Source organism: Penaeus japonicus, unplaced genomic scaffold (genome assembly GCF_977035675.1).
Source record: "Penaeus japonicus unplaced genomic scaffold, GWHDUDI00000001_assembly GWHDUDI00000005, whole genome shotgun sequence".
In the NCBI taxonomy this organism is placed as follows: Eukaryota; Metazoa; Arthropoda; class Malacostraca; order Decapoda; family Penaeidae; genus Penaeus; species Penaeus japonicus.
This window is the reverse complement of record NW_028234407.1, coordinates 16,897,858-16,905,357: the sequence shown is the minus strand read 5'-3', so window position 1 is coordinate 16,905,357 and position 7,500 is coordinate 16,897,858. Positions and strand designations below refer to the sequence as shown.

Genomic DNA, 7,500 nt, shown 5'->3' with positions numbered 1-7,500 from the left:
GGCATAGCGCGTCGCTACATTCGCCTTTCAGTAATGCCCCTACTGAAATTGCCAAGGCTTGACATGTGAACGTCTCAGGGTGTGACACCCCCCCCCATTCCAATTTGGGCCGCTGGGTATATGAATATTCGTATCTTCCTTGGCAGTCCTCTTCGCTATGTGATTTTTCTCTCTCTTCTTCCTTTGTCTCGTTTCTTATTAGGGTTACCATGAATACCATTGTTATTGTCATTATTAATGCCATTGTCTGTTGTTGTTGCAACACGATACAAGTGCGCCACGAATCCTTTGTCATTTCACTAAAGAAAACAGCTATTTCTTTCTCTTCTATTTTTACTCCCGATTCTTTCTTTCTTTCTTTCTCAAACTCCTTGTTCTTCTTGTTTTTCCTGTTCTCCTTCTTCTTCTTCCCCTTCTTCCCTTTATTATTGTTGTTGCTATTGTTGCTTTTGTTGATGTTGTTTTTGTTGCTTCTGCTGCTGTTGTTGTTGTTGCTTCTGTTGTTGTTGTTGTTCATCATCTTCTCCTGCAATGAATACAAAATCATTCTCTCGGTGACATTTTCCTGGATTGATAACAATCAGTTCTTGTTGTGTTTATTTAATTTCTAATGATTTATGAGATGTTACAGAGTGAAGGTTATCAGGAACAGGTTTCCATATCTGTCTGCGTTCATATTGTTAGTGGCGAAGGAGCGCTTGTTGCGAGATAAGGGTGGGAGTGTGTGCTTCATTTGTCTCGTTGCCTTTGCTGCTGCTGGTAATGGTAACGGTGGTCTCTCTCTTTTTCTCTCTCCCTCTCTTTCTCTTTCTTCTCTCTCTCTCTCTCTCTCTCTCTCTCTCTCTCTCTCTCTCTCTCTCTCTCTCTCTCTCTCTCTCTCTCTCTCTCTCTCTCTCTCTCTCTCTCTCTCTCTCTCTCTCTACCAGTATCTTGACAAATATGTTTTTTTAAACTAAATTGTAACTGTCCGTTCCTTTTTTTTTACTTCATGCTATTAAGGAAAAGGTCATAGCCACAGTAAATGCTAAGAGGGTAAGAAAAAGCTTCTAAGGATGAAAACAAAATAAAACGAGAGGAAAACGGATAGAGAAATGAATGCCCTTTCAGTACTTGCGATGAAGTAGTCTTCCCTTGTTTCATTCTTTCCCCTCTTTTTCTCGCAAGTGGCCTTGCCGACGACTCCGCACAGACGAAGACCGCGCTAGTCTTCTTGTTCAAGCACTTACAATGATAAGACTGATGTTAGGCATCTTTATTCCTTTGCTATGCCCCCCTATGTCATTTTCGGGGTTTGGTGAAAGTTGAGTGATTGGCAAACTTTTGAGTATAGAACATAGACGGAGCTAAAGTCTTGGTGGTTTTAAACCAGTCGCCTCTCTCTTCCTTCCAATTTAATTTTCATTTTCAAGCACGTCTTTATTTTATTGAGAAATTGTATTGTCTTCCTTCGTCATATCTGTCCACCTCCTTCTTCCTTTACCGCCCCCCCCCCCCAAGCCTCCAGTACCTCTCAAGCTTCCAGAATCCGTGGCTTTGCTCCTTCAAAGGTCGAGCACACGGAGGGATAATGAGGCTTAAAGGCAATGAAATTAGGAGATAAACGAAATTACAGCCGAGAGGAAAACAAAGGAGGGGCGTCCATCTGTCTGTCGCCAACCTCTCGGTCCACTCTTCCTTGGCTCCATCACTTCTTTCTATAGTTCTCTCTCTCGCTCGCTCGTTCGCTTTGCATGCATGTGTGCATATGTGTATGTGTGTGTTTGTGTGCGCACGCGCGCGTTAGCCCCTCCTCTTGCCCCCCTTTACCTGCCTAATTGTATTAGTCCGCAGTGCCTCCTCGTCAGGCCTTCCTTGACCCGTCCCACCCTATTGCGGTGACCTTCTCTCTCCTAGTCCACTTTGGAGAATATGCCATGACCTTTTTCGTTCATTACGGGTAAAACTTCAAACGGATTATGACGTCAGTCGCCTTTTGGCAGGTTAGTGGTCGCTCATGAATGCCCTCCATTTGGAAAGAAAACGAAACATAAACAGAGGATTCTGTGGATAATGCTGGCTAATTTGGATAATCAAGTCCCCTCTCCCTCCCCCCTTCCCTTACCTCCGGGAGAGAGCCCCCCCCCCCCTCCCTTCCGTTGCGAGGGCCGGTGCTACAATATGGTTAATGGTGACGCTGATGACATTAGGTCCCATTGCCTTGTTTGGACACAGGACGTCAGGACTGACTTAGAGCTTCGGCGTCGGTAAGGGGTTTAGGGTTCCACAAAAGGGGTGAGTGGCCCTGCTGCTTCCCTCCACCTCAGCGACTCAGAACGCCCAGCATGGGTTGACCTCGAATGACCCGAGCGCGCTACAAATTTAATTAATCGTACGGGCGGGCTATTTTGGAGGGGTTTCATTCTGCCAAGAATTCATAAGCCACGCGGGGAAACCCTTTTTATCATACGCGAGACGAGACGTATTTCACGCTTTACGATCTCCTTCCCTTCTCATATTTACCGGCAGAATTTTCGAGCTCGCCAGAAAAAAAGGGAAACGCAGGTCAAGGATATTTCATGTTTCCCGCGCTCACGCAAACGTTCGCGCCGGCGGCTGGAAAGGAAGCTCGAGCGAGGTAACGAACCTAATATGGCTGCGGGGAGCCGACCAACAAGTGTATTAGGGAGCTGGTAACTGCCAGCATGCCGTGGCACTCCCTCATATCATGCCAGCATGGTGGGGAACCGGGGGGGAGGGGGGGACGGGTATTATGACCGCACCATACGGGCGTGAGAGGATGGATGGAAGCTTTATTTAATTTTACACATGCGGTATACAGTATATACGTGCTTGTATATATATATACATATATATATACATATATTATATAATATATATATATATATATATATATATATATATTATATATATATATATATATATATTTATATATATATATGTATACATATATATATATATGTATACATATATATATATATATATACATATATATATATATATATACATATATATATATATATATACATATATATACATATATACATATTTATACATATATATACATATATATAATATTATATATATTTATATGTATATGTATATTTATATATATATATATATATATATATATATATATATATATATAAATATATATAAAGAGAGAGAGAGAGAGAGAGACAGAGAGACAAAGAGACAAAGACAGAGAGACAGACAGACAGACAGACATGTGAGAACATTCATAAATGCCTATAGCCGTTTAAAAAAACGATACGAGGATTTATGTACAGAAGAATGTGAAGAGATGTTTATGATCAAATTAAATGTTCAAATTTAGTATGAACATCTAAACTGCAGCACGTAACTCTCGCGCCAGTAGACAAACTGTTTAAGTTTGCCGCGGGGAGTGTTGAGAGGGCAGTGTTCGCCTCGCAATGGGTCAAAGGTCATAATTAGCTAATATACACCTTCTTTACCCCACCCCTTTTCATCATCTTAATTGGTGTTATGATCACACTAGTTTACGTTTTTGTTTCCTTGGTTAGAGAGTATGAATGATAAGAAAAAAAGAAAAACACCCCGACAACTTTGTTAAATAGGCAGTTTCAATGCAACGTTGAAATATGCTTTGCCAGTCGAGATCTATGATAGTTAGACTTGCTCGGCCCCGATATACCAATCTTCTGCTCTCCACGCTGGCATGGAGAGCCAAAACTGCTCAACTATCCTCAGCTTCAATGCGTGGAATATAAATGCTCTTAATGTTCCTGAAACTAAGCTTTCTGCGCTAAGTTTTCCGCAGCGGTTTTGAAGTAGATTACCTACGTCGCCAGAAAACCTTGCTGTTCCTGTAATGGCGGAGAAAATTAATGTCTTTTTCTGGAGTAAGGTTAATAGATTGTGACCATATAATTGTATCCGCATAAAACCGTGCTACATTCTTCCATCCGATACACGAATTATAAAGATTGAATCAATGTTAATTAAGGTCACTAAAGGTCAAAGGGTAATCCCCTTTTCCCATCCTGAAGATGTTAGTTTACTCGGAATAAGTGGTGGATGAGTGTGTAAGACTTCGCTGGATGGAGTGTTTATAGACCCTGGCAATTATGTAGCCACAGAATACAAAATGGACTTATAGGCTACCGGCCCGTGTAAGTTACCCCATTGGACGGTGATGACTGTAACCAACTTCCTGTGTAATGCAACCTGCCATAGCAACGCATCCGTTTGCATAAATAGCCTGAAATTAATGTCATAAGAAATTAAAGGAAAGTCGACTGGAAAGAGCTTTTTGTTTCATCTAAACCTTGTTAGACGATATCAGAAAACTTATTAAACAAAAAATATACAAGCAAACATGGAGGAAAACATCTTGTATATTAGCTTATATGTTTATGATATTTTGAAAGGAAATAATAAGAAGGGGGAAGAGTGCTATGGCAGTCGAGAAAAGTGGGCGGGGGGGGGTGACAAAGTGGATTTTCAATTTTTAGCCTTTTACGTTGTCATAGTTCGCAGGCATTGGCGTTAAAGTTCTCTATTGTTGGCAATTGCCAGTTGATTGTTTTTTTCCCTTTCCATCCCGCCCTCGCGCCGCTCCCCTGCCTTCCTTGGTGGCGAGCACCTTCGTCTGTATTTCTGTTCAGATGTGCAGCTGTCCCTCGATAATGGTTGAATTTTTCTTCCGCTTTCTTTTTGGATGCCTCTCTTCATCCTAACCTTCCTGCGTCTGCCTCGTCTAGCTCTTTATCCTCTTCTTCTTTCTCATTTTCTTTCTCTTTCTTAATTTCTTTTTTTTCTCCTTTTCTTTCTTCATCTACTTTTTTCCTTCTACTTAACCTTTTCGTTTTCATTATCATCATTATTATCTTCATTCTTTTCCTCCTCCTCTTCATATTCCTACTCCTTCCTCTCCTGCCTCCTGCTTTCCTCGTTCACTCCCTCCCCCTCCCTCCCTCACCTACACCCTCCCTCCCCCCTACCTCCCTCACTCACTCCTTCCCTCCCCCTTCCTCCCTCACCCACACCCTTCCTCCCCCTCACCCACTCCACTCCGTAAGGTTTGTGACGCCCTTGTGTACGTGTTGCACTTGTTGCAGTGAATTACCAGAAGATCGTTCATTATGCAAGAATGTATTAGGTGTTGTACTCATTAGATTTTTATCTCGTGTATTGCATATCCTATAATATTAGATTTAAAAAAACAGATTTTACGTTACGTCATCAGTTTGAAAGCTGATTTTCTTGTAATTTATTAGTCTGATCAATGTCAATGTGGTAGTGCAAAACTAAGTCAAATTTCATTTTTTCTATACTATATACGTTATACTAAAGCTTGACTTCCACCGATGGTTAAATGTGTATCTGCAGTATGGCGGGGGCAATTTTCTTTCAATAAATGAATATTTCACGTGATCCCAAATTACATGACCTTTTGATCTGTGTAAACCTTAATGTCAGCTCAATCTTGATCATTTCCCCATATTTTAAAGTAACATTTCAGGACCAACAACATGTAATTTTCGTATGGTTGGTCGGATCAGGGTAATGATTATTGTAGGTACCCTTGTTCTGAAATCTTTGAGAATTTCGTTTTTGAAAGGTATACCAATAAAGTACAATTTATTAACATCAGTATGTTCTTTGTCTTATTTTCTGAAGCATTAGTTCCTAGCCAAGCTAAAATGTTGATCCTGAGAGTGCTATGGTTTATTTTGATCTATGTTTTACCCTTTGCCCTGTGGTGGCCGTGATTCAATCAATTCTACGTCCAATCTTACCCTTATAATCAGACATCAATTTCCAATTTATTGCTGGGTTAAAGAAGTGCTGACCAAGGTTTTGAAATGAAAAGTTTACTTCAAAGCTGCAATAGGTAACTTGGGGTACATGATTTGTTCACGGGAATTCACTCAGCTGATAGATATGCCCAAAGAGGTCATTGATTTTATTACAAATACTTGTCTTGTCCTTAATATGATTATTGATATATAGCTTTTTAAAACTATATATCAAACTATATAAGTAATATTTGAGTAATAGCCTTAGACTTCAACAGAAGATCAGTCAATTCAGGCACAAGTGCACTGTTCTGTAAATATACAGTTTTAACTCGAGTCAAACATTTAGTTATATTTTCACAATGTATCAGCTACTTTGTATTAGCTACTCTCCCCCCTTCCCCCTTCCTTCTTTTCTGCCCCCTTCTCGCCCTCCTGCATCCTCTTTCTTCCTCCCTTCCCCTCCGCCCTCCCTCCCTCTCAACGGCTAAGGGCAAAGGAGGTGACGGATTTGACGCCTCGCTCTTGTACGGCCAGGAATTAGCTCGTCTCAGAGGTGGCGTTGACTGACGTGGCTTCCGTTTCTCGGTGACCCAGCCTGACCCAGGTTGGTATTTTTCATCCTTTCGCCTGTAATTATAGGCGATTGATAATTACACATTGGTAACTGTATCCCATGCTAGTCTATCTCTCTCTCTCTCTTTCTTTCCTCGTGCGTTTTATTGGGATTTTTTGTATGCCAAAAAAAGGGTTAAACTGACCTGACTAATTCTCCTCATTGTCCCTCCAGTCAAGACCGACCTCACTATTGTGGTGACTCCTACCAGCTTTCCGCTTCGTCTCCCCCCCCCCTCTCTTTCTCCCACAGGATGCATGTACAGGCGAGACGAGGTCAGACAAGCTGTTTTTATAAGCAGGCTAAGCGACGCCCAAAGTCAGATGTGATTAGAGGGAGGAAAGGGGCGTGGCTGACGTATGTCCGAGCGGCGGCGGAAGGAGAGAAGGGAATTGCCGTGTAGGATTATTTTTCCCAGAGGATTGTGCAAATACTCTGAAATATTTGCTGTTTTAGAATGTAAAATGATAATGTTCTATCAATCATAAAACATTTGTATGGATACACAAGTGGCCTGATATCGGTGTGTTTTATAAGTATGTATGTTTATACGTATGGACGGCCACGCTCGTCACATACATCAAAATAGATACATATATCTACACACACATGTGTATTTATACGTAAGTATGCCCTGCATATATGCATGTGCCCATTTAGTTTCGTACATATACCGAATAGGGATGTTATATTTGTGATAGAGAATACCACTAATGTACCTCCACTATTTTTTTTCCTCGACACCTAATGTCTATCGCAGGAAAAAAAATGTATCTTTGCGAATCCACTTATGTTGGAGAGCATGCAACCTTGACTGAGGAAAGTGTACATGTGTATTTATTTCTAATCACTTTCCTTGTGTTTCGGTACCCACCGCATCAAGGGTTGAAGTTCAGTCTGTGGTGATTTGGGCAAGAAACTCCATTTTTATAAAGGGATAAAAAAGGTAGATGAGAAATTGTGTGATTACCCCCATATGTGATTATAATCGCGGTTGCCATCAACTTTTTTTTACATTTTATCTGCCATCCGTATTTTGGTCGACGAATAGGATCCCCCACGAGGGAATGATTGAAAGGAAATAGCATTTCGCCTTTTTAGGCC

General features: G+C 41.1%; 1 protein-coding gene across 3 annotated transcripts in view; it reads left to right on the top strand.

Moving 5' to 3' along the window:
* NetA (Netrin-A) overlaps positions 1-7,500 on the top strand; it is a 559,280-nt gene that overhangs the window by 360,168 nt on the left and 191,612 nt on the right. The window lies entirely within an intron of this gene.